This window comes from Zootoca vivipara, chromosome 2, assembly GCF_963506605.1.
Source record: "Zootoca vivipara chromosome 2, rZooViv1.1, whole genome shotgun sequence".
Taxonomy (NCBI): Eukaryota; Metazoa; Chordata; class Lepidosauria; order Squamata; family Lacertidae; genus Zootoca; species Zootoca vivipara.
In genome coordinates this window covers 112,567,110-112,594,824 of record NC_083277.1, presented here as the reverse complement: position 1 = coordinate 112,594,824, position 27,715 = coordinate 112,567,110, and the positions used below count along the sequence as shown (strand labels likewise).

General features: G+C 43.9%; 1 protein-coding gene across 2 annotated transcripts in view; it reads left to right on the top strand.

Annotated features, from left to right (window-relative positions):
- The window catches only part of LOC118077052 (cyclic AMP-dependent transcription factor ATF-7), a 106,652-nt gene continuing 78,937 nt past the window's right edge, over window positions 1–27,715 (top strand). The window contains exon 1 of one of the 2 annotated variants that reach the window (XM_060272070.1): window positions 1–187. The gene's annotated coding sequence lies outside the window, so the exon portion shown is untranslated. The remainder of the gene's footprint in view (window positions 188–27,715) is intronic. The other variant, XM_035100341.2, reaches the window with a different exon arrangement.

The following is a 27,715-nucleotide window of genomic DNA, read 5'->3' as shown; positions in this document are numbered from 1 at the left end:
GAGGAGGCGGGGGGGCCCAACACTTCACCACAGCAAGACTTGGGGGCCGCAGCTCGGGACTGTGTGGGGAAGAGCCCCGTTAGTGGCGGCGCGAGTCGGAGGGACACGGGACCTTAAAGCGGAGGGAGGGGACAAAAACGCCCGGTCCTCTTAATTCCACTCCCTCCCTCCCTTCTCCGGTCCCGAGGTGAGTTTGGCTGTTGCCTCCGCTCCTCTCACCCCGCACCTCCCCCTTCTCCTCCCCTCAAGAAAAACCCAACTCTTTCCAAGGCTTGAGAGAGGTGGGTTCCGCCTTGTCGTGATTGGCAGCTCGGCTGCGCCAATCGGCGCCGCTCTCGGAGGCGAGTGGCGGGAGGCGCAGCCAGTGCGGGCGGGAGGTTGGACCGAGACCCCTCCCCGTCTCCTGGGGGTGGGAGGGACTTAAGGGGCTGCGAGGAAGCTCTAAGAAGGGGGCCCGGGCGGTGGCCGGGAGGGGGAGGGGTGCGGGGGTGCCCAGAAGCCCCGGTGACGGGCGGGCTGGGTCGGGTGTGGAGAACTTGGGCCTCGGGTCCTGAGTATAGTTTTTGGTGCCTGCAAGAAAGTGAGGTTTTTAAAAAAAATGCAAAGGGAGGAGGCTGCTGGGTGGGGAATTCCAGGGGATAAGGGCAATAGGAAGGGAGAACTAGGGGATTGTGGCCTTTGCAGAAGTGGGTGGTGAGACACATAAGCGAAGCAATGCCCCAACAAGAAAAAATCTGAGTAACTCGTGGAAGCTGTTAGATAAGTACAGTATATGCTCCCAGCGACTTGGTAAAGGTGGTGTGGCTTTCTCAAGATTGGTTTCCGATTTGGAGAGCGCTTGGCAACCCGTCCCGTGTGGACCTTGCTGCTCATCCTTGCAGCCTCTCTTCTGCTCCTCACCATTGCAGTGGCAAGCCTCCCATTTGTACTGCCCAGGGGTACAAGGGTGAGCAAGCGGGGGCTACTTTTGCAGTTGCCTCCGAGGACCACCTATTGTCAGCAAAAAGCAGTCAGTGCCCCACTTCTGCTCTTTCTTTCTGGGTGGTATGGTAGATAGGATGCCGTCCCTTGCACCACCCAGAGTGAGCAGGTGAGTGACTAGCAACAGCTCCTTGCCACTGTCAGTCACTCCTGTGATGGAGCAGCTGCTTCCACTGGCTTGTCCACTCCCTCCGGTGGGTGGTGATTGATCCAATTCTCAGTGCCGCCCAGAGTTAGAGGGCAGGCGAATGAGTACAGATGGGGGGGGGTGCCATGTGCTTACCTACTTTGCGTAGCACAGAAGGTGCCCTCCACGCAGCAGTGCTGGCTACTGAGATGATGACAAGTTGGGGGTCTCTGTTAGTTGGTTCTCCAAGCTTCCCCCCTGAGAGAGAGAAAGTGGGTGGGTCTGCTGCTGTTCTTGGTCTCTACCTCTGCTGCTTCTCGAGTGGGCAGCAGAGCAGTTAAAAGTGGCTGCAAGGAGGCTGTCTCTGAGCAGTATGGTTGTTGGACCCACCACATCCAACAGCTGGGGATGGTGTATGCGTGCAGAGACATTGTGCTTGCTTGCTTCAGTCGGCAACCAGATATTAAAGGTGGCTGCAAGGCATGCTTGCTGCCATCTCTCTGCCTCTGGACACCATGGAAGTTGGGTGACCCAATCCTCCAGGCCGCGCACCCAAAGGATAATAGTGAATGGAGATGACATTTGTTTCTTGCCACCATTGTTTGCACAGGCATGGAGCAGCTACCTCCAGTTGTTTGCCTACTACAGCTGCGAGGTGGTGGTAGCCTCAGTTCCTGCTGTTGCTTACAGGGAGGATTCAGCTGAGTGAGTGGAGGGTGACTGCTCATTTTAAAATGCCACAACCTTGGCTACTTGGAGCACAGATAACGGTGTGATGTTAATGTCCACAGTTACAGGTAGTTAAGCTTGGGAGGTCTCTCAAGTTCCTTTGGACTCAGCACTGCCCAATGGTACTGGTCTCTGATGTCAGGCCCTTGATTTCTGCATATAGTAAGGGGTGATTTGAGGAATTTCATGTAGAGGCTAGTGGGTTTGTCAGAATGACTTTGATATAGAATGTATCAGGACAGGAATACAGTGTGTGGAAGGAAAAAGAATGAATTGCCCCACACTCAAATTGAGTGAACAACATGGTGTCAATGGAAGGAACATGAATATTGATCCTACCCTTGCAATCCCTGTGAGTTGGATGTAAATGTTAATGCAGCAGTCTTCAACTACATTTCAGGAGTAGAGGGAATACTGGTAGATTATTTTGCCTGGCTGGTTTTGTTGATAACTGTTCACAGCTAACATTTTACAGTATTTGCTTGGTTTCTTTCATATTCACAGTGCTTTGAAATGGGATCTTGATTGGCTTGTTTATCTCAATATTTTGAGGGCCAGGCAGCACTTAATTGCTAACTTAAGACAGCCTATCTGTTCTCCCTATTCTCTGTCAAATAAATAAATAAATATTGTTTCAATATTGAGTGGAAAAAAGTTCTCTTCTGTTTTACTGATAAACTGTTTAATGTGCATACTTGACTTATGTGAGTTATTTATATAAAAATGATATGGGCTCTTGCAGTACACACACTGGCTCAACCAACTTGATTGGAAGTGCTCTAATTTTAGTGACGGTACTGGTAGTTACATACAGTAGTTACACTTTGTGTTCTAATAACTTAGCATTTATACAGTTCATTTTGAATACAGTCATACCTCAGGTTGCGATTGCTGCAGGTTGCGCATTTTCGGGTTACATACACGTCAAACCCAAAAGTACCGGAACGGGTTACTTCCTGGTTTCGGCGCTCGTGCATGCACAGAAGCACTAAATCACGCTTTGCGCAGAAGCACTGAATCACGTCACGCGCGTGCGCAGACACAGCACTGCGGGTTGCGAACATGCCTCCCGCACGGATCACATTTGCAACCCGAGGTTCCACTGTATTCCAAACTCTTCATGCATGATCTCTTGTAATAATGACTCTGTAATGTCTTAACTATCCCAAGTAGCAAATGGGGATGATGAACAGTGGCTCACAACTGAGATGAGCTTTAAGCTATGGACTTGCAGGTTCCCTCTTAGTCATTGACCTCAATCACATGTAAAGTTAAGCCAAGCCTTGACTTAGTTTTCATGAGAATACATGTGGCACTTGGAGAGGAAATTGACACCACTTTGCTTATCCTCTGTTGCATTGCTGCTTTGCCAAACCAAACTATGGCCTAGAATTGTGTGCAAACAAGTGCTACATCACCTTCAAGGGTTAAAGTCAAAATATTTCCTCCTTCCTATTGGTTATGTTACACTCTGCATTTACTAATTACTTATCCATATGGAAAAGTAAGTTGATAACTAGTGAAGCATATGAGCTTCATATGAGCTATGAAATTGTGTGCACTGCTAAATAAGAGTAGAGTTCTGAAACCTGTTTCTCCCCCCACCCTCTTTAAAACAAAGTAGTGAAGCTATGTCATGCATGTTCAGTTAGCAAAAAAACTAGACTAGCCCTTACTAAGTAGCTATATTTTGGGGCATCCAACTGCTACTGCCTGCATTTTAAGCTTCATGTCAATATATAATATAAACCAGAAGTGCCCTTCAGATAATGTTGGACTATAGTTCCCATCGTTCCCAGCCAGCACGAACAATGGTCTGGAGTGATGGGAGCTGTAGTCCAACATCAATAACATCTGGAGCGCACCATGTTGGCTACCAAAGTTATAAATGGATCTACTGCCCAGGTTCCAAGTCAAAAAGACATTGCCTCTGAGGTTCAAAGAAAGTGGTTCTGTCAGATCTAGGACAGATCCCAAAAAAATGGAGCAGCGCTATACACGTTAAAGCAACAAGCCAGCTTTTAGAAATATTGTTTCCCACCCCTCTGGCTAATACTTTCATGGTTTCTCTGATCTACTCAAAAGATGAGGTTCAGTAGTGACTAAATTATCTGCCCCTTTGTCCCTATCCAAACTGAGCTGTCATGGGGCAGCAAAGAGCATATCTGCTTCCCAGGAATTGCTTTAGTTACAGGTTGGTAGCTGTATTGGTCTGACGTAGTCAAAACAAAATAAAAAATACTGTAAAATAAATTCCTTCCAGTAGTACCTTAGAGACCAACTAAGTTTGTCATTGGTATGAGCTTTCGTGTGCATGCACACTTATTCAGATACGGAATTGCTTGTTCAGATTTACTTGTGAACATTGTGATTTGTGAGGGACGGAAAGGGCTTGTCTCTACAGTTGTTGCTTATTATATTTTATTGCAGTTAAAAAAATCCCAGCTCCCTTGTTGGTTATATGCCTGTGTTTGAAGAAAGTTTGCTTCCTTGATTCTGTCAATCTACTCAGGATTGGCAAAATGTTCTTAATTCCTGTTGTTTATTCTGTGGTTCTACTACTCAGATGTTGTGAGGCATTCTAGCAACTGGTGGTTAATTTAGAGAGCATGAACAAAGTGTAATTGGCTGCTTATACTCAGAATGGTGCATTCTACTGACAGATGCTGAACCTGTCTGGTTGTCGAACAGGTGGTATAACTTCACTAGGCAAAAGAAAGGAAAGAGGGAAATGTTGCATGCACATTAAAACCAGATTTAAGGCTTTGGATCCAGTACTGTTGGGGTACTGATGTTGATGGAACAATGTCAGCTGATTTTTCCACAGCAACCAGGAAGAGGCTTCCTGTGGCCCCTAGCATGCAAAATGTCAAATTACATGCCTTATGAACATACCCTCTCAACACACATGCACATACTGTGTATACCAAGAAAAACCTGAAATACACACAACAGAGAAATATATACACATGCTGCTGTCAAATCTTTCATCTACTACGGGGCTTCCCGGCCTGTGGTCTGGGGACTACAAGTGAGCCATGAGCTTCTTTTGGGTGGTCTGTGGTGTGTCTGTAAAAATGCAATTAAAAAGCTGGGTGCCAAAAAGAGTGAACTTAAGAGTTCAGAGCTACTCAAGAATAGTGGCCAAAAGTGTGAGCTATGAACCAGGAAGTCCCCAGTTCTCCTTACTCGTGGATTTGGGCAGGCAGCTATTCTCTTGCCCTCTGTTCCCCATTTGTAATATGAGAATAGTAATGCTAACATAATTACTATAGGAATTACTAAGGAAAGTGTACATAAAGTACTCTGGAACACTTGCAGTGATGTTTGTAAATGCGAAGGGTGGTATTCAGCTAAATTTGGCTTGGAGTAGACCCACTGAAATGAATAACTATTATTATGTTTATTATTAGTATTATTATTATGTTAGTGTCAATTAATTTTGGTGGGTCTACTCTAAGCCAAACTTAATTGAATACCACCCTAAATATTACTATTGGTCCATCTTATTTATTTAAAATGCCTTTCTGACTCTGCAGGTTCTCCATCTCTACATTATGTTCCCACTCATATTTGCACACAAACCGCAAGGTGCAATTGGACTGCTTATTATAGAGTAAGTTCCACTGAATGCAGTGGGACCTCTGGGGACCATATTTAGGATTGGGCTATGGGTTTTCCAGCTTATTGGGCAAAGGTGAGCTTTTTGTAGCAATGGACTGCTGAATTGGGCACCTGAACATGGTTGTTCACTTATTAGAATGATGTCTCCCTTTTGTAGCCTTATTTGAATTTCTGTTATTTAGTCATACGAACACTATAATCATAGCAACCACTGATGAACCATTACACTGATCAACCAAAAGTAATAACTGTGGTTGGTCAACAGACATTAGCTGCTTTTTTGGTCTGCCATCAATATAGGTTTTGTAATAAACATCTTGGATTTACAAACACATGTTAGATTTCCCCAGCAAAGAAATGGAGGCAGGAGGAATGTAGGTGATCCCTGTCATCAAAAGTTTTATCTTTACTTGGTATGGATATAGCAGGGGAAAAATGGATTGCACTGACTGACAAGTTGCTTGTTCATTGTTGTTATTGGCTAGCCGCTAGGCTGAAAAAACTGCATTTTCTCAGATGCACTTTTACTGATTGTACATCTAACGTGGCTGGTTGTTTCAGTCATGCCTCCAGTATTGTTCATTATCATTATCATTTAGAACTGTATTGGTAGCCTTGTTTTTTTATTCCAAAGTGATTAGTAACTCAAGCTAAAATTGTCAATATGCTGTCAAAATAGAATCAGTATAACAACAATGTAAGCAGACAGAGCAAGGGGAGAATAATATAGAAAATTTAATAATATAGAAAAATGCCAATAATAATATGATCAACTCATGTAAGTATAGATGAGCAAACACATAATACAAATAGCATTTTACTGTACAGTGGTACCTTGGTTTAAGAACAGCTTAGTTTATGAACAACTTGGATTAAGAACACACACTGCAAACCCGGAAGTAGGTGTTTTGGTTTGTGAACTTTGCCTTGGAATAAGAACATGTTTCGCTTCCTGTTGAATATGTTCTAAATTGAGGCCCCTGCTTTGGGAAAGCATGCCTTGGTTTAAGAATGTTTTGGTTTAAGAATGGACTTCCAGAATGGATTAAGTTCGTAAACCAAGGTACCACTGTAAGTCAAAAATCCATGATCACACACACAAACACACATCCATCCTGTAGAAATTTCAATGTCCTGTGTAATTGGGAAGATATGCTGCCTCCAAGACAAGATCTGTCTTCTCCCTCTAGGCTCTTCCCTGGCCCTCAGGCAAGCAGGCAAAATATCAGAATCCTCAAAGCTGGGCCTCTCTCAAAACAGATAGACAGTAGGCTGAAATGGAGGTGGCCATCACTGCTCTGTGTAGCAGTGCTCCCCTCCTTGATGGGGGTGATTTACCACTGCAGTATGCATCACTTCTCCAACCAGGAAGTGATTGCAAGCAGCAAAAATAGCTTTCCTTTCTGGCCAGAAATTCCTCACCCGAGATAGCTGTTCCTCTCTAGGCCTGACCTTAGGTGCTTCTCTGCAGAAACAATGGGACCAGGAATCTATAGATTGCATAGTTCAAGGGTGACTAACCATTTTCAGCTTGACTGCCACATTAACACCCCTGAAGGCCACATGCTAGTGCTGGGGATGGCCAATGCATAGTTGTGTGCACTTGCTCACACTCACCCCACATGCATACGTGCCACAGATACAGTACAGGTATCTGGCTCCTTCACTATCCAGCTTTTGATGAATGCTGAAGACACACCTCTTTACCCTGGCCTCTGATACCTGAGATGTGTGTTTTCAGGAATCAACCTATTCCTGTGACTGTATAACTGTTTTTATTTCTAAATTTTAAATTATGGTAACCTGCTCTGGGACCTGCTGGTGAAGGGCAGGTAACAACAACAACAATGAATTCTCTTTGTGAAGAGGAAAAGGCATTATCATTCCACCCCCAACTTGGAGAGAGTGGTTTGTGTCTATGTGAGACAAACTGAAGCTCAAAATGCAGTGGTTCCAGTCTTCACCCTGGCAGAGTGCTGTATCGCCTAATCTGAGTGCTGAATTTGGGTGATAAAGCTGTGGGGACTTGGTAGGCCACTTTTCATGTCCTACTTCCCAGGCTGGATCTGGCTCACGGGTTAACTGCTCCTAGTTGTTGATGTTTACTCGTTTAGTCGTGTCCGACTCTTCGTGACCCCATGGACCAGAGCATGCCAGGCATTCCTGTCTTCCACTGCCTCCTGCAGTTTGGTCAGACTCACGTTGGTAGCTTCGAGAACACTGTCCAACCATCTCGTCCTCTGTCGTCCCCTTCTCCTTGTGCCCTCAGTCTTTCCCAACATTAGGGTCTTTTCCAGGGAGTGGTCTCTTCTCATGAGGTGGCCAAAATATTGGAGCCTCAGCTTCAGGATCTGTCCTTCCAGTGAGCACTCGGGGCTGATTTCCTTCAGAATGGATAGGTTTGATCTTCTTACAGTCCCTGGGACTCTCAAGAGTCTCCTCCAGCACCAGAATTCAGAAGCATCAATTCTTCAGCGATCAGTCTTCTTAATGGTCCAGCTCTCACTTCCATACATCACTACTGGGAAAACCATAGCTTCAACTATATGGACCTTTGTTGGCAAGGTGATCTCTCTGCTTTTTAAGATGCTGTCTAGGTTTGTCATTGCTTTTCTCCCAAGAAGCAGGAGTCTTTTAATTTCGTGACTGCTGTCCCTATCTACTCCTAGTAGAGACAATCAGTTATTGAAAGTTGCAGTGGGTAAGCATTGAACTCTCTTGGTGCTGTTGCCTAGTGGGCCTAGTTTATGCTTTGGTTGGCTTTTGTCTCTAGGAACAATTTGATTTCTCCCCCCCCCCCCCCCCGGGCCTTGGATTTGGAGATACTTTGACACATTGAAAATAACACTGTTGTAAACAAAGGTACTAGTCTCCCATTTGAAAGCGGCAGTTATTCAGGGTGGATTTGTTCAGGAAGCTGCCTTTAGGGAACAATTAGAGCTGAATTTGAAGTCTGTCCTTCCCATTTGAATTAATTACTATCCTCAGGTTTCAATATTTCTTAGGTGTTGCTAAGACCTTGGGTAATCAAATCTATATGGAATTATTCTGTTCCTGCCTCTTTTTCCCCCTGTTTAGTTTTCCATTGCATTCAGTGGTGCACTTTTTGTGTTTGGCAACTTTAAGAAGAGTGTGTATATCTGTATTGGAGGGCACTTGGGGAAGAATATGGGGCCTTCATGCTAGCCTTGAAGATGCTTGCTTATGTTGTGGTCAGGATCTTCTGGGAATTCCTACTTTCAATTCTTTAGGTTTTTCCTGGCCCTCTTAGTTAAAAATACTGTATGTTTCAAAATGCAGTGTTGGGAAGTTCAGGGATCGACAAGAAGCAAGTAAGACATCTGCTTTCACTGTTGAAAACTCATGAGTTCCAAATCAATATATCATGATTTTTCCATGTGTGATTATACTCAGTCGGAAAAGTAAACTATTTCAGTTTAAATCCTAGGTTGTCTTGTGGTGAATTAGGAGTTGGGATTTTCCAGCAAGGCAGGGGACTAGGAGAAAACTGCAAAGAACTCTGAATTCTGGTACTGCTGGAAGACTTGCAGTGGCTGAGGAATTCTTCAGACAGGCATTCAACATAAATTGTGCAAGCATTGGCTCGAGGAGGGAGTTGCTCAGCATCTGTCCTTTCTGCAGGCACCCTTGATATCAGTTTGCCCCATCCATGGCTCTTGCACAGAGCTGTAGGATGCGAGGAAGACATTTCAATGAAAATGGCTATACACTTGCACATCAAATCACCAGCGAGTGTGGGGTTATCTGGGTTAGTCCCAGAAGATATATTAACAGGATGGGGGGAATTTATAAGGTTTGAGAAACATTGGATTATGTGTAATAACCCAGCAGTCCTTCATGTAGTGAGAATAAGTTTGTCATGCAACTAAGGTATGTAAGTTACCTGCAGCCCATATGTCCTGTTATATCTTTGTAATGTGGTATTTGACACTGAACAAGATACCGGTACTTGTTCCTACGTATATTTGGGGAGTGCTGCACTTTCCTGACTCTAGCTCAACTTCTTAAAGCCTTGTCAGTTTCTTTGCCTGGTGAATTTCCCTACTTATGAAGCTAAAGCAAAGCAATTACCGTAGTAACTATTGGGTAATATAAGTGGATTATATTCAATCAAGGCAATTGGCAGATATCAGAGGGTCATTTTTGGAGCAGACCTACTGCAATCAGTGAGTAAGTTACTCAGCATGGCCTCCCTGGTATCACCCATAGCCCGGAGAGAGAAACACCTTGGTCCTGCCGATTCAGTGTCTGTTGTTTTCTACTTGTCTCTTCTGATGTCTGATGTCTGATCTAGTAGCTTTAAACCAAGGCATAGTCAGCCCAAATGTATGGCAAAGTGATCTGAAAAGAGCACAGTAACTTCCATTTTCTTTGTCTCATTCTCCATGAAATTCTAGTTAGAGAAAGCACTGTATGAGAAAGCGCTAAATTTATATCTGATCAAACATTGGCTTCCTTCTTTTAAACTCTGGTGGGGTTGCACCAGGATAAAATTTAACTCAAAAGTGCCATTGAGAATCAAGGAGGGTTCGGTCAGTTCTATTAGCTCTTAGAACACGGGTCAGTAAGGTTTACCTCGCCTGGGCCGCTTCACTCCAGCAGAGATCCCTCCGTGGGCTGGATCACGTACATGCCCGTGATTTCCAGTGTCTGCGTCTGCGCAGATGCAATTTCTAGCGACACAGAAGCAATTCCTGGTTTAGCACAGCGCTTGGGGACTCACTGAGCGGACAGCTCGGTTCGGGGGCCAGTTAAACGACCCCCATGGGCCTTAGGTTGATGACCCCTGTCTTAGAACCTTAGGGTTCTTTTCTCTTGTTAAAAATTCATTTCTTGCCCTCCAAGACATATGATACTTTGGGAAATATAACTTTTAAGGAAGTTCTAAAGCAAGTTTTATTGTGTATTTAAACTCATGACTTCTAAGTCTTTTCAAGATTGGACTGAAGGTCCAAAGAGTGTTTCACTTGTGGGAATCAATTCTCAAAATAAAAATATTCTGCATCAGCTGTAACTCTGCATTTGCCATATTTATTAAACTGTGTCTGCTAAATATTACTGACAACATTTTGGCACAACTCCATTAAATCCTATGCTCAAATATTATTAAAATGTACTAACTACTGTATATTTCACCAATAATTGGTTTCATCAATCACTGTACTAGATGACAACTGCAAACTGAGGGTGGGGTTCACCAAGCTGACCCTGTCAGTGGAAACCCTGTGCAAGGACTTCTAGTTTGCACAATGTGGCTTTTCCCTCTCCCCACCACTGTGCCCCCTGAAATTGCCTTGGGTTCAAAAGAACCCCCTAAAACAGGGCAGAGTAGTTCCATCTGGCAAGCTGAAATGCTTCTGCAGATTGAACAGTTGGAAGAATTCTACCATCAGCCTTTAAGTTTCAACTGTATTAGTACAGAAGAGCAATTCTACACAAGAGTTACTGCAGGAGGAAAGACGGTGTGTCAAAGGTGGAATATGTCAAAGCTAGGAAAATAATAGTAGAAACATAATTGCTGTGTTAGCTCATAAATCACGATTTGGTATTTTGAATGTGAGATGTAGGGAGTCTCCCTCCAACCATTGTTTAGTGCAGAGCTAACCAGTGTGGTACCTACCAGGTGATGCAGACTACAACTGCCATCAGCCCCACCCATAATTGCCAATGATCAGGGATGATGGGAGTTGTAGTCCACAGCATCTGGAGGGCACCACATTGGCTGTCCTGGGTTTAGTGACGCATGTGAGCAATACCTTGAGGACCACCTCTCCCCATTTGAACTGGCCCAGACCCTGTGATCATCCTCTGAGGCCCTTCATGAGAGGTCTGGAGAGTGGCAACATGAAAAAGGCCCTTTTCTATAGCGGCTTCCCATTTCTGAAACGCTCTCCCCAGGGTGGCTCACCTGGCACCTTTGTTACATGTTTTTAGGCACTAGGCAAAAACATTCATCTTCTCCCAGGCCTTTGGCTAATTAAGCAATCTATGAGCTTTTAAACTGTGTCTCAAGGGTTATTGTTTGTTGGAATGTTGTATATTTCTGTGTTTTAATATTGTAAACTGCCCTATGATTTTCAGATGAAGGATGGGATAGAAATAATGTTGATGGTGATGTCAACTAGGCCCCCAAACTAAGCAAGGTGTAAGTCCCATAATCATGCTTTATTCCTGTGGATTACTTTCACATTTTGATACATGTTCTCGAAGGAAGTAACTGATTCCAAAGTTGCAGTAATCCATATTGCATAAAAATAATAATCAAGCTTAGATAAGGTTTTTTGTCCTTTATTTTGCATGGTGGTGTACCATATATCTTTATCACTAGTTTTCTTGTTTTTAAGTTCTGCTGTATATTAGCATGTTACCCAAACATCCTGGTCCAGCAACTAATATTTCCCTGCTGTGTTGAGTGTTTTAACAATTGCCATATGTTTGGGATCACGCGTTCCTTGTAATCTGAAGGGACTTAGGATATGATTGATAGATGCTGGCCCAATATATATTTCATGTTGCAACCTTCAGATGCTCAGTTTAACAAAATGTGCCATGGTCTTCGAGTGTGAGTGTGCCAGCATGTGGTGACATAGAATCACGTCTTTGTTTATAGGAAAAATAATCCAGAGCAGCAGAACTAGTCAATTTACTATCTATCTATCTATCTATCTATCTATCTATCTATCTATCTATCTATCTATTTTCTGATAACTTCCCACACCTCAAAGCATAAACAAAAATGACACAACAACAAAAACCTTTCCTTTCAAAGATTTTGAATAATCGGGGAAAAATCAGAAAAGCAATCAATTTGTGTAACGTACTTCCCATGTCTGTAACAACATAATTTTCCCCAGTCATCCAAAACCTCAACTACCGGTAGTTGAAATTATTCTGTAACATTGTAGCAGCAGGATAATTAAAACAGTACATGAGACTGTACTACTGTAGCTGATACCTAGTTTTTCAGCAAAATGTAACATTCCACCGTACACATTATATTAAAATCTTTAAGTAGGAAAGAAACAAAGATGATTACTGCTTTAAACGTAGCTGCAAAAAGTTATTTGTTGGGAACAGTTGTTTGGCCAGCAAAATTGTCCTAAAGAAACAGTGTTGTGAGTCAAGCATTAGGTATGTAAGCTTGGAATCTGTGGCTCAATTCAGACATCATGCCAAACTATGGTTAAGAAGGCTTAACTATGTTTTGACAGTATGTCTGAATTGACAAAAGATGGTTGCAGTTGTCTGGCAAAACAAGAATCTGAAATGATGTTTGAAGTGGGTTTGTAAACTGTGGTTTCTGTTAACTATGGTTTGGCATCATGATACGTATGGGCATTGCTCCCTTCCAGAGGTCACTGAACCTGGAGTGTTGAACAAAAGAAACAGAAAAGCAGGGAAGGAGCTCTAAACTGTGGTTTGTCTTTGGATACTAAAGCATGGTGGGACAAGCCATGGTTTGGCTTGATGCCTGAATTAAGTCTGCATTAACCCAGAGTATTTACTGGGTTCCATAAGCAGTCACTATAGCTACTCTAATTGAGTTGGTAATGAAGATTATCTTCAATTAAAAATTCTTTTAAGAAGTCTTGAGGGTGTCTTCCCCCAAAGTCTGCAGTCTGGGATAAGCTGTTACAAAGTTTCTTCTGACTAAAGATCTTTGAAACTCCAACCACATTCTGATTCCTATTTCTGTATCTGGGCACTTCTGTTGTTTGTCATTAGCTCCTGCCTTAAGATTGGTTTAATTTTCTTTATGAAGTATATTAGAATGCTTCTGGGAAATATAATTATGTATTGTACAGGGAAATCCATTGACAAATTTGGCATATGGGGATTTTAGGAAAATGCATTGGTTTCCTACCAGAGTTGTGCTTTATGCAGCAAAAGTTAGCAGGCATTTTGTAACAGAAAAGGAGCTTGCTAAATATAACAGGGGGAAATGTTGATATTGAGGAAACAATATTGTTGAGATGGAATGTTTTCAAAACCTGTTTGTGTGAACACAAATGGTATCACAAAGACTTTATAACAAGATGCTGCATGCACAGTAAAAAAATCAAATATGGGCTATGTATATGGCTGAAAACGAAAATAATAATAATAATAATAATAATAATAATAATAATAATAATAATTTTTATTTATACCCCGCCCTTCCCAGTCAAGACCGGGCTCAGGGCGGCTAACAACAAATAATATCAACACAAATATAAAAGAAACATTTCAGTTAAAACAACAGAATAATACAATGTTAAAATTCAATTTTAAAATTAAAAATCTACGAATAAGATAAAACCATTATAAATAAAACCTTAGGGGAGGGTAACCGTGGGGTCAGACTGCGTCAGTCCGAAGGCCAAACGAAACAGCTCTGTCTTGCAGGCCCTACGAAAAGATGACAAATCCCGCAGGGCCCTAGTCTCCTGGGACAGAGCGTTCCACCAGGTCGGGGCCAGTACTGAGAAGGCCCTGGTCCTGGTCGAGGCCAGCCTAGCCACCTTGTGACTCGGGATCTCCAATATGTTATTATTTGTGGACCGTAATGTCCTCTGTGGGTCATACCGGGAGAGGACTCCTCACATTATAAAACTTTTCAGTTGATGCAAACTATTTATTACCTATATAAATAGTAGTCTAGGATAAGAATTTATGATATTTGGTTATTATTTCACCAGCTTATGGGTTAGGGTGGGTTATTTTGGTATGTATACATATGCTGTTATAGGTCTGAAAGAATTTAATAAATAAATAATAGTAATATTAAAAAAATAAATATGGACCAACAGTCTTGTTTCCCTTTGCTGAGGGGTGCAAGATTTTGCTTACAAAGCCATTTTTTTTAACCAGCCATGCTGGTCATTATAAGAATATTAAGAAGGTACCCAAGTTTGCTTGTTTCCTCTTCACTTTCCACCCCATTTTCCTTTTTATGTCATGTCTTTTGTAAGCCTGTGGGATGGGACAATGTTGCATTGCTTTGTAAGCCACTGCGGGAGCTTTCTCAGCTAAAGAGTGGGATATAAAAATTTTTTGAATAAATAAATACTTACATGTACAAAAAGTGTTGCCTTCTGTAAAGGAGCACATCAGTTTAATAACCTTTAGGAGTACAATTTTAATGCAGTTTTAGGACTGCTCAATTTTGGACAGTTCTCCCTTCCCACAGCACCCTGTTTCATGTTGTTCAAGGGGATCCCTTGAGCCACTCGATATGCTTTTTGAGGGCATAGCCATAGAGCAGGGGTGTCAAACTCAAATTCATCGGGGGCCGCATCAGCAGTTTGGTCACCCTCAAAGGGCCAGTTGTGTCTGTAGGACTATGTGTCCACTCTTTATTATCATAAATTATTGTCACTGCATTCAATTATTACTGTTTTTTGTAATAATGTAAGCTCATTCCCGCCCCCACGCGGATCACATTCCTGCGTCGTGGCGCGTGTGTGGGAGGGGATGTAAACGAGGGAAATTTGAACAAAAGGTGGGGATCAACGGCTTCCAGGGGGGGCCTCAACTAAACCTTCGGCAGGAAGGAGAAAGCCACTGCTGGGATTAAAAACCTGCAGATGGAAAGAGGGCTTCCCTCTCCCTCCCTGCGCACACCCAAACCCCGCTAGGCAGGATGCCACACGCTGCAACCCACCCCATGCTTTGGAGAGGGGCAGGAACATGCGGTGCAGCGCCAACTCCCTGCTTTGCTTTTGCATCCTCCCTCCTCAGCGCCAGAGTCCCTTCCCCTCGCGCTGAGGGAGGGCAGCGGATTTCCCGAGGAGGGGCAGCGGATTTCCCGAGGAGGAAGGCGGCGGCAGCCCCAGCGGACGTGCATCTTCGCCTCAGAGCTGCTCTTCCCCCCACCCGCGCTGTTGTCGTCTTCGCCGCCACCTCTCCCTACCGGGACTGCAGGCAGAGGAGGCTTGAAAACCTCCCCCCCCAAAATCCCCCTCCCACCTACTCAAACCGCAAGGCGACTCCATCTGGAGCCCTACATCACGAGGGGCTGAGAGGAGGCGGCGGCAGAGCGGGAAGAGCAGGAACCCGTGCCGTCGCCGCCGCCTCCCTCCCGGCCGCCCCCCGGGGAGCAGCTCCGCCGGAACTGAGAAGCCAAAGGGCAGCTCGGGGGTGGGGGGCAGAGCAAAAGCCAGGCACCCTCCCGAGTGTCTATGAGGAGAAAACGGGGGAAGAGGGAAGAGAAACCCAGCTCCATCAAGAGAGCGACTGTTGCACTTCGCCTACTTCCCCCCTCAGGCTCACTCCGTGTCCCTTTCGCCCGCTCACTCGCCCACCTCCCGGATGCAGCCGAGGAGAGGAAGGGAAGCGGCGGGCGGCGGCTCCCCAGTGCCGCCTCACTCGCTCTCGGAGACAACAGCAAAGCCCGTCAAAAAAAAATCCAGCGCTGCTCCGTCCCGGCACCAACTTTGCCGGCGGTGCCTATAGGGCTTTCCTACCTCCTCGGCGGGCTTCCTCTTCCTCCTCCTGCATCTCACTTCCCTGTCTGGCTGCTGTGCCACCGCCTCCCTCAGCCTCATTCAAAATTGAAATTCCCTGGCCAAGGCCGTCAGCGTGGCTCCAGCGCCCCGACCTCCGCCTGCAGCCCCGCCCCCGGTTTTGACCCTCGGCCAATCGCAGGCTCCAGAAGTACTGTCATTGGCTACTGTCAGCGGCGGCTACGCGGGCCACATGACGAGGTCTGGCGGGCCGGATTAGGCCCCCGGGCCTTGTGTTTGACACCCGTGCCATAGAGGATAAAGCAAACTTCCTTCTACTTACTATTCTTGGCATGCGAGCCATGATCTGCTGCTGTGGTTTGCATGTTCTTTTCTGTTTGAGTGGTGTAAGCAGCTTTTTGAGATGGAATAATGGAAAGTCTCCTAATTGGAAATAGTTAATAAACTATCAGACTTCTTCCTTAACTGAAAAGTATATATCTGGTTGCATGACATGGTGCCAAAAGTAGTACCTAGAATCTGGTACCGTTGTTTTGTGTTCTAAGAACTCAATTCTGGCTGTAAAAGCAAAGTTTCTAGCTTTCAAAGTTTAGACAAAAGGCAGACAGTGGGACTGGGCATGCATTGTCACAGACTTACAAAAATGTCCTCATTTTGCTAAGTAGATTTTCTAACTGCAGGGTGTGGCATTTGAGGAGTAATTTGGAATGCTTCTCCTTTATTATAAAACAGAAGATGCACGGCAGAGGATAGGATACATACATACATACACACTGCTTAGCCTTGTGCCCTGGGGAGGTCACTTTGGTGCTGCTAATGCAGAGGTTTGACTGCACCCCTAGAGGTGCACTCCATTGTTTCTCAAGACAGACAGTTGTGCCAGCCAACAGCTTTTGAATGTGTAAGATTGGTGTGTTATTTGGGGCAAAGGAGAAATGCAAATTTGGGGACTCTCCTGTAGGAAAGCTGTAGGTAAATTCCAAAAGTTACAAGTATTTGCACTTGGCTGTTTCCATAGATCAGCTCCTTCTGGCCAATATTTTTTCCTATGTACTTCAAAAGGTTCGGTGAACATTCTACTGAATTGTGTTTCCTCTGAAACATTGTTAAGGAGTGATACTCTTTTTGGAGTCTATTTCAAAGCACATACTTCCTTCCTTGCATTTTTACTGGGAGAGATTTTACTGCTTTAGCAAGGCAAGCTACGTCTGCGTGTTCTTGCGCTTTTGACAGCAAAGTAGAAAGGAGTCATTTTATGGCTTACTGTAATCAAAGTGTTCTTAGCTTACAGGGAACTGTAACTTTTCCTATACTACGGACTTACAATTTTTCTTTCTAGCAAGAACATGTTCTCTTACCACATGTCAAAGTAAGAAGTTGTCTGCTGAAACGACATGTTTGCTGCTTAAGGGAGGAATTCAGCCTCATTGTAAGGCATTGCACAAGGGTTTCAGCTGATGGAACTCATTAGTTGAATCCCATCCATTGTCGAGTACAGGCTTGTTTTGAGGCTACAATTCCCATCATCCCTGACCACTGGTCCTGCTAGCTAGAGAACATGGGAGTTGTAGGCCAAAAACATCTGGAGGGCCGAGGTTGAGGAAGCCTGGTCTAGTAACCTCACCAGGCTTTTATCTGTGTTTTGTCTTTTAGAGGTTTAACCTAGGTTTGTTTATTATCATAGGTCTGAGTACTAATGGTGTTCAAAGATAATTGTGAGGGCGTAGTGCCAATAAATTTAGCTAGTGTGCATAAACTTGAGGCAAATGAGTCAGTGCATATTCGTCTCTTTTAAAAAGTGGGATGACAGCCAGCCATAGCTGAGTACTTACATAGCATTGCTTTCAACAGGGAAGATTATAAGCATGTGTATTTAAGCATTGAAATCAATGGGCCCTGCATTTTGACTGGATTATACTGTTGGTTTCTGCCTCCCAATCTGGCCGGCAGCACCTGTAACATTCCAGCAATGTGCCCTAAGAGGAGCTTCCTTAAAGACCTTACATAAACAACAGCACTCATAATTGTGTAACTCTGGTTTTGATTTGCTCACAAAAAGAGACTCCAGTTCTTGTTTGTCTGTATGGGTTTCTTCTTGTTCCAAATCAAGGTGCTGGTGATTTATGTCCAAAAAGGCCTTTAATGCTTTCTCCTGAGATCTAGAATCTGTTGGTGTACCTTCCAGTTTAGAGATTCAAGTACAGTACAGTGGTACCTCGGGTTACAGACGCTTCAAGGTTACAGACTCTGCTAACCCAGAAATAGTACCTCGAGTTAAGAACTTTGCTTCAGGATGAGAACAGAAATCGTGTGGCGGCAGCGGGAGGCCCCATAAGCTAAAGTGGTACCTCAGGTTAAGAACGGACCTCCAGAACGAATTAAGTTCTTAACCTGATGTACGACTGAACCAGGGACGTGGAACAAAGCTTTTACTGAGGTGGTGCCTTGTTATTGTTGGCATCGATCTGTCTCAAGAGAAAATGCAGAGTGCTTCTGGGGGTGAAGTCGAACTGCCATCCAATCATCTCATTCCAGATTTATGTAGGGTTTCTTCTCCTGAAGATATCCCGCAAGGCAGCAGAGGTTTAAGATCAGAGTTTTCCTTCTAGATGGGCTAACTTCCCAGGTTGACCAGCCCCACCTGCCCTCTACAGCATGTGCAGAAACTGGCTTCTTGACCATTGGACCCGCAATTGGTCTCATCCTCTCAATCTGCCAGAGTCCGCCTTCACATGCAGGGGAAGTCCCTAACTCACCAAGGGTTTGAGATCCATCGGTTACCCTCACCTGGTTTAGCCAGCCAGTCAAAGGCATTCCGAGGTGTGACTGCTGTCACATGCTGACAGCTTCTAGGAGCCACAGGTGAGAGCTGACTGCAGGGTGGGGATCAGAGGTGGCAAACTATCCCAGGAGCATAACATGTCCCCCCACCAGAGGCACTACCCTTCCCCTAACACCCCATAGACCCCAATATTTGACTAGAGTTAAATGCAGGGTCTGAAGCTCAACATCAAAAAAAACCAAGATCATGGCCACTGGTCCCATCACCTCCTGGCAAATAGAAGGGGAAGAAATGGAGGCAGTGAGAGATTTTACTTTCTTGGGCTCCTTGATCACTGCAGATGGTGACAGCAGTCACGAAATTAAAAGACGCCTGCTTCTTGGGAGAAAAGCAATGACAAACCTAGACAGCATCTTAAAAAGCAGAGACATCACCTTGCCGACAAAGGTCCGTATAGTTAAAGCTATGGTTTTCCCAGTAGTGATGTATGGAAGTGAGAGCTGGACCATAAAGAAGGCTGATCGCTGAAGAATTGATGCTTTTGAATTATGGTGCTGGAGGAGACTCTTGAGAGTCCCATGGACTGCAAGAAGATCAAACCTATCCATTCTGAAGGAAATCACCCCTGAGCGCTCACTGGAAGGACAGATTGTGAAGCTGAGGCTCCAATACTTTGGCCACCTCATGAGAAGAGAAGACTCCCTGGAAAAGACCCTGATGTTGGGAAAGATTGAGGGCACTAGGAGAAGGGGACGACAGAGGATGAGATGGTTGGACAGTGTTCTCGAAGCTATGAACATGAGTTTGACCAAACTGCGGGAGGCAGTGGAAGACAGGAGTGCCTGGCGTGCTATGGTCCATGGGGTCACGAAGAGTTGGACACAACTAAATGACAACAAAATGCAGGGTGGGGACCAAAAGTGGACAAACTACAATTCTGTGGCTCTGTGCTTCTCTGCCTTCCCCATATTCCTTGTGTTTCAGTATCTTTCTTCATAACATAATATTATGTGTGTTTAGTGAGCAAAGCAAGTGTGATAGCTAGTATGGTTTCTCAAGGTTTTGACTATATACCAGAATCTGAAATTGCTTGAAAGAAAGATACTTGAAAGAAACATTATAAATTTCCCAATAACTGTTTATAAAGCCTATGCTAAATGAAGGAATCAAATGAAAGAAAACACATTCGCTTTGAAGTTGTAAATGGGATTGCTGTCAACTGGCAATAAATTTTGTAGTGCATTCTGATGTCTCACATAGTGGGACTCTGCTGTGCCCACCATTTGTTCCTAGTTAGCTGAAAAGCAGTTCTTCGAAGGACTGGGTTTGTGAGGGATCCTTAGGTCATGTCTTGGCCTAACCAGAGGCAACAGTTGAAATTTCTGAGGAGAGCATTGTGTACAAACCTTTGAAGTAGGGAGTTTTGCTTATTTTCACAATTGTTTTCGTTGGAACGAAAACCTGGCCTTTCTTACTACAAAATGTGATGTCAGTTTGAAAATCCTACTTGAAAGGTGTACTTCTGTGGTTTATTTGAAAGCACTTTTGATATTCAGTGTTGGACTTTATCTGTTTCTCCAAAATGGTATTAGCTGGGAGGCTTTGTGGGGCTAAAGAAAGAAATTATTCTGTGGTTGCTCCTTTAGATTTTCCATGCCATTGCTTTTGCTCTTCTGTCATCACGTTTGCTGTTTAGCTTTAGCAAGGTGGTCACATACCTTCAGACTATGCCCTTGTGGAAGGTTATATAAATTACACTTGCAGAAAATCAGTCATGTTGTGGTTGCTCTTGTCTTTGATCCAATATGATATTTGTGCCCCTTTTGCTATGGGTGGCTGGCTGCTATTGGCACTATCCTCTGGAATAAAGCATTATTGTGATTCCTGCAGGAACATACACCCCAGAAACCAAATTATTCAGTTCTTCCTTTTTTGTGTAGGGATTTGAGGGCCCTGAGGAGAGCCTCATTGGCTGATGTTAAAGCACAGGCAGGTCAATATGGGAAAAGGCATGCTTACAGGCAGTGTAAGAAACTGAGATATGAAAGCTAGGAGCTAAATGGCACCTTAAACCTAGGTTATGGGCACAACAACGGAATGCAACAACGCAACAACGGTGCACTTTTTTAATAACAAGAATAGAAAGCTGAAAATGAATGAACTGCAGCCAAAATATTATGTTAATTTTTCACATGGTCTAGTCCTTCCTCTGCCCACCCCCCTCATATTCTTAAGAGGGTCTCTTCTCCAATCTTCAGAGAGTAGTTGGAAGTGGGGAGGCAGAAAAGGTCCTCCTTTCCTTCCACTCTGCAGTTTCAATCTGAAATCTGCAGTACTGCGCCCAGAGCTCAGAAACAGCTTGCTCTAGTGAAATTCCCTGCTGCAAAATGCGCCTAGAACAAAAGGAGGTACTTGAGTCCCAATTAGTTGAGGGCTGTATATGGCAAAGTAGGCACCTTGCATTGGGCCTGGAAAGCAATTGGCAACCAGTTTAGCTGTTTTAAAATACTTGTACATACCGGTATGTTTGTGGCTTGCTGGCCCTACCAGCATGCTTGCTACAACATATTACCCTTGTTGCAATTTCTAGACAGTTTTAAAGCGGATCCCCACATAGAGCATATTGTGGTAGTCTATCTTGGAGATTGCACCAGCTGAAACCAGGCAGTGACGCTCCTAGTTTCCAAAGTCACCTGGGCCTTGAGTAACAAAGATGATTCTAGGAGCACCCCTATTTGACTACTCTCAGCATCATGTTTGTTTGTTTGTTTGTTTGTTGCAAAAGCTTCTCTTGTTTTTAGGCATTCCTAGGCAGGGGTCATTGTTTCAGGAAGAAAGTTGCCTTTTCAAAGGAAGCGGGTGAAGAATATGTTTGTCCGGTACTGTGTACTCCCTGCTTGCTGCCTGTCCCTTTGGCTATTCAGCTATCCTCTGACCCAGGGAACTAATTGTTATTGGAGAGGCAACACAAGATGCTGATTGGGATGGGACTGCCCCATGACCTTGTCATTGCCGACTGAGCGTGTGGATGCTGGAGCTCTGGTACTGATAACTCAACTTCGCTTTCTTATGAAGTGTACAGGGTCTTTAAAACTGTTGCTTAGCCTGGTATTCCCATAGTTGCCTATACATTGTAAGAACAGATGTTTGTTTCTTTCCCTTCAAATATCTTCTTCCTGTAAAGAATCAGAGACGGCTACAATAAGATTTTTAAACTTGAGGTGTTTTCCCTTGATCTGACATGTCCTAGCTCACTTGTCTTGAGCCAACTTATTGTCTTTTATCAGCTAGTATGTTCCTTGAAGGCACTTCTACTTTAGCAGACCTTGCACATTCCTACTTTACATTTTGGTTAACCTAAATATGTCTTCTAATTTGAAATAAGATCCTGCCCTGGTTCAATTGGGTGGGTTTCAGTTGCCTCCAGGTAGCTTCTAAAAGTCTGCAAGATACATTTCCCCCTCTGGCAAGGTTTCCTGATATAATTAAGTTGACCTTGGTAAAACAAATTCTTAACTGTGAACCTATTTTCCGTTCCTGTTCTTAGCTTCCTTTTCTGACAATGTAATATTTAGAAGTTGGCATCTGGCAATAGATTAACCTTGCTATTAAATAGCATGCTGTAGGTATGATCCCAAACAATGGAGGTACAGTTTCATATGCTGTATGTTTCATTTATAGAAGACATACTTACTTGAAATTTCACATTCTTGGAAAAACTGGATATTTTAAGAAGGCGTAATGAAAAAAGCTATTTCAATGTGGATTTATGAGGTGACAGTGTTTCTGGTTGCAGCCTTGTGAACCAGTTAACAGACACTTCTGGAGAAACTAAGAATTTGCATACCTTCTTCCAATGTACTGACTCAACAGAGCAGCAGGATTCACCTTTTTGTCTAGACCACTGTACAGTAGTCAATAAATTCTTCATGTCTTTTTTTTTTTAGTTTGTCTTAAAATCTCCCCGCCCTCCAGTCACCTCTTCTTATAGGTCCATTTTTTATTGTTTATTGTCTTCAACTGTTAATCTTCTAAAGGCTCCCCCCTTTATGGATGTTTTAGGCACACACCATTCAAAAAGTGAGATAACAGATACAAACGCCAAACGAAGCAGATAAGCACCAGGTATCTTGAAACTTTGCTTGCACAACTTCTCATCCCTTTTAATAGAATTGTAAAGTTGGAAGGGACCCTGAGGATCATCTAGTGAAGTCCAAGTTGCTGCAATGTAGGAATCTCAAGTAGATCATACATGAGAGGTGGCCATCCAGCCTCTGCTTAAAAACCTCCAAGGAAGGAGAGTCCACCACCTTCCAAATAAGTCCTCTATCAAACAGCTCTTACCATCAGAAAGTTCTTCCAGATATTTTGTTGACATCTCCTTTCTTATACCTTAAATCCATTGGTTTGGGTCCTAGCTTCCAGGGCTAACAAAAACTCACTGCAGCTGTTTGAAGATGGGGCCCCATCCCCATTGAGAGAAAACCCTCATGGACAATCTCCTAGGCTCAATGGGAATTTCTCTTTTAAATTAACTGCTTAATGTTTCCCAAGGCCCTGAGCCACACGTCCAAGACTTTAAACAAAACAATCGGGGAGTAATTCAGTAATTCAGTGTTGCACTAAAGTGGTTGTTCCGCAGGCCAAACATGTATGCTTGCTAGAAAGAACAATCCCACTTTCCTCTTCCCATGCATTGTTCTGGGGGTTCTCCAGACTCCAGCCCCCTTGTGCAAACAGAAGTCCTTGTGCAAGGCTTCCACTGATGGGGCTCATTCATTGAATCCTGCCCCTAAAAATAGTAACGTGGGTTTCTCTGTGGGGTGATCTGCACATGCAGAGAAGTTCTGTGGAGGTAGCCTTCCCGAGACTGTAGCAGTTCAGATTGCAGGTGAGGTATTGTATTCTGAAACGCTCTCTCTGATTTGGAGAGACGGGGGAGATACCCTCCCTTTTTATATAAAAAATAGAAAGTGAGAACAAAGCCATTGTACCCAACTTGCAACTTCCTATGTAGTAAGAGATTTTTATTTCAGCATGAAGCAGCATTCATGCATGTGGTACCACTGCTGAAATTTGAAGTGATATAGTTCTGGAAGGCTGTCCCTGCATTACACATGCACCGTCCCTGACCTCTGTGCAAGTATAGATCAGCCTTGTGTGGGACTCTACAATACTGCACTTAAAGAAAACTCCCTGAGTTCCTAGGAAGCCTGAGAAAAGCATTACAGTTCATATATGGTAAGTTATTAGGGAGTTGCACTGATGGGTACGGAAAGAGTATGCTAACTACTTGCAAAATACTTCATCTCCCTCCCTCTATTTTTATATCTCCATTGGGTTAAGCTGTTGTTACTATTGCTCACTTGATGACCAGGCTTTACTCAAGAAGGGCTTTTTGGATGGATGCCCAGGTTGGCCAATATTAAATCTGCAGTCTTGATAGTACAATTAAGAGATTGGTTTTGTTCTAACCATAGGAGCCAACTCCTAGGGGCTGTGGGGGCTTTGGCTCCCACAATAAAGTATTTGAGGGCTGAAGTTGATAGCCTTTCTCATTCAAATGGTGTGTGTGTGTGTTCTGCATCATGTGATCGATTATGCAGGGCACAGCTTACCTGGGCCCCCACAATATTTTATTCAAGTTGGCACCCCTGGTTCTAACATTTTAGCAGTTGACACAAAAAGGGCTGATGTAATAGTAGCAACAAATTACTCGGTCTAAGGGGAAAGTCGCATGTGCTTGGAAGTAGAAGCTTTACCTTAGTAAAGGTGATGGCTATATTCCAAAACATACCAGGATTATCTTAACCTTTGTCTAATTCTTGCAGTTTCAACATAGATATGCTGAAAGCAATAAAACAAACAAACCTGTTTGGTGCAGGAGCAAAGACATTATATTCCCAAGTACCGTATATTCAGTGGTACCTCTGGATATGTACCTGATCCGTTCCGGGGTGCCGTTCTCACCCCGAAAAGTATGTATATGGAGTGGCGCTTCCGCACATGCATAAAGTGCCGATAGAGCACTTCTGCACATGCGGGAAAAGTGCACAGAATGCTTCTGCGCATGCGTGCGCGGTGGAACCCAGAAGTAAACACTTCCAGGTCCACCATGTACTTAACCTGAAAATATGCAACCTGAAGCAGACGCAACCAGAGGTATGACTGTAGTCATAGTCTTGTCTTGTCTTTTACTAAAATTAGACTTCATTGAAGCAATTTGATCAGATTAAATTTGATACAATCTGACTGCATGCTCAAATGAGCGTATAAAGGTCATGTTTCATAAGTTTAGCATATGAAACTTCTAAATGAGAGAGGAGTGGTGTGTGTGTGTGTGTGTGTGTGTGTGTGAGAGAGAGAGAGAGAGAGAGAGAGAGAGAGAGAGAGAGAGAGAGAGAGAGAGAGAGAGAGAGAACTTAAGTTGACAGCTTTGCTAAAAAGCCAACAGCCAATAGAAGAGTTCTTTTGAGGAGGCAGACTGAAATGTGGATAGTTTTTCTGCCTCAAGGATGCAAGACTTAACATTGTTGGGTCATGTGGTTCCAGTACTTGCATTCATTCCAGAGCCATGTGTGATGGTCTTGGGAAAGGAGCCCATAAACAGAGTATGGATGTAATCAGATGCTCGCTTCCTCCCTCCATAAGAAGAAGCTTTTGATGTTACAAAGTACCTTCAACAAAATGCTACTTGGTAACTCCTGCAGGAAGTTTGCCAGATTGGGACATGCACGAAAGTGTAAGGAGAGCCTTGAAGGATTGTGTCAAAGGCCCATCCGGTCCAGCATCCTGCTCTCAGTGGCCAAGCAGATGCCTATGAAAAGCTGACGAGCAGCACATGAGTGCCACAGCACTCTATTCACCTGTGATTCCTAGGAACTGGTATTTAGAGGCAAACTGCCTCCAGCACTGAAAGGACTATGGTACATGACTATCATGACTAGAAGCCACTAATCCCCTCAACTGCCAGGAATGTATCTAAACTCCTTTTTGAAGCACTCTTAAGTTTGCAAGATGCATGCATCACTGCTACTCAGGGTCCTACAAGCCTCCCTTTTCAGACACTACCAGATATACCGGTATCAGGCGTTGGCAACGTTTTCCGGCCATGGGCCAGAGCATTTGCACAGACTATCGTCCGTGGGCCGGACATGGGCCGGACATGCGCAGAAGCGGTTTTCAACACAGGCGCCGGCACCATTTCCAGCACTGCTCGGCGAGTCCCCACGCCGCACTGCGCCGGTTTAGCACAGCACACGGGGGACTTGCCAAGCGGGTGGTTTGGTGACCAGGCGGCTTGTGGGCCGGATAAACAGCCTCTGTGGGCCGTATCCGCCCATGGGCCAGAGGTTGCCGATGTATGAGATATATACGGTAAATGCTATAATCTAAATGCACTAGTGACTGCATGTTTTCAGGGCAGCACATACTGTGTGATGTTTCGAAACCACTCTTGAGTTTTTTCCCTTTTACACAGGGGCATGTGTTGTCATGTAAAACCTTTGAAAATCCAGGTGCCCTAAGGGCTTGCAAAACAAGGGGAATATAATACACATTTTTTGAAAAACACATTGGGCAACTTGAACAATCCCACAGCCCTTCTTAAACCCTATGACTTATGAACATTGGCTCTGCACTAGCATCAGAAGAGTTATACCTAAAGAGCTATACCTTTGATAAACACTTCCTTCATATTGGAGGCACACGACACTGCTGTACTAAGTTCAGGTTAAGGTTAGGTTTAAAATTAAGGGGATAGGGTCATTCTACGCTTTTAGTAGCAGAAGCATGCTGCTAATGAGACTGTGTGTGCTTTGCTTGCCAGAGTAGAACTCTTATTTTATAAAATAGCAGAGGCACTAAAACCATTACCTTCTAGGGGGTCTCTTCCCCAACCCTCCATATTTAACAACTGGCAACTTAAATACTTCACAAAAGAACTTTAAAAAAAGGCCTGCTGAATCAGGCCAATTGTCCATTCTCACATTTGCCAACCTGGTGCCTGTGACAGACCAACAGGGAACACAAGAGCACTCTCTCCTCATATGGTTTCCACCAACTGGCATTCATAAACACGACAGCCTTCAACTGTGGAGGCTGAGCAATAGCTATCATGGCCAGCAGCCATTGATAGCCCTTTCCTCCCTGAGTTTTTCTAATCCTTTTTTACAGCCATCTGGGTTAGTGGCCATCACTGCCTCCTGTGGGAGCGAGTTCCATAGTTCAACTATCAGCTGCATGAAGAAGTGCTTTCTTTTTTCTATCCTGAACCTTAACATTTCAACTTAATTGGATGTCCACGAGTTCTAATGTTACGAGAGAGGAACAAAAATTTCCTCTATCTGCTTTCTCCATGCCACGCATAATTTTATAAACTTCTATCAAGTTCCTTCTTACTCACTTTTTATCTGAACTAAAAAAAATAAATCCAAGGTGCTACAACCTGTCTTCATAAGAGGGTCAATCCATCCCCTTGAACATTTTGGTTGACTGTTTTGGTTACCTGTTCCAACTACACAGTATCCTTTTTGAGGTGAGGCGACCAGAACTGTACACAGTATTCCAAATGCAGTCACACCATAAATTTGTGTAACAGCATTATCATGTCAGCAGTTTTATTTTCAGTTTTATTGGCAAACTTCCTGCAGGAGTTACCAAGTAGCATTTTCATTTCTTTTCCTAATGAACCCTAGCATGGAATTTGCTGCACACTGGGTTGACATCTTCCTCGAGTTCCCTACTATAACCCCAAGGTCTCGCTCCTGACAGCTCAGAGCCCATGGGCGTGTATGTGGCCAGATGGGTGGGGTGTAAATACTGAATTATTAGTATCATCATCATCATCATCATTCAGTCATTACATTGCAAATCCCAGTTTGCTGTGGTGTTCAAACTTGTAAGCTGTAGTTTTGAATGATCCTCCAAAACAGAATTGTAAATCACGGTTTGATCCTTAATTGGAGGGATTGCTCAAACCACAGTTTACCAGTTCAGATGTTGCAG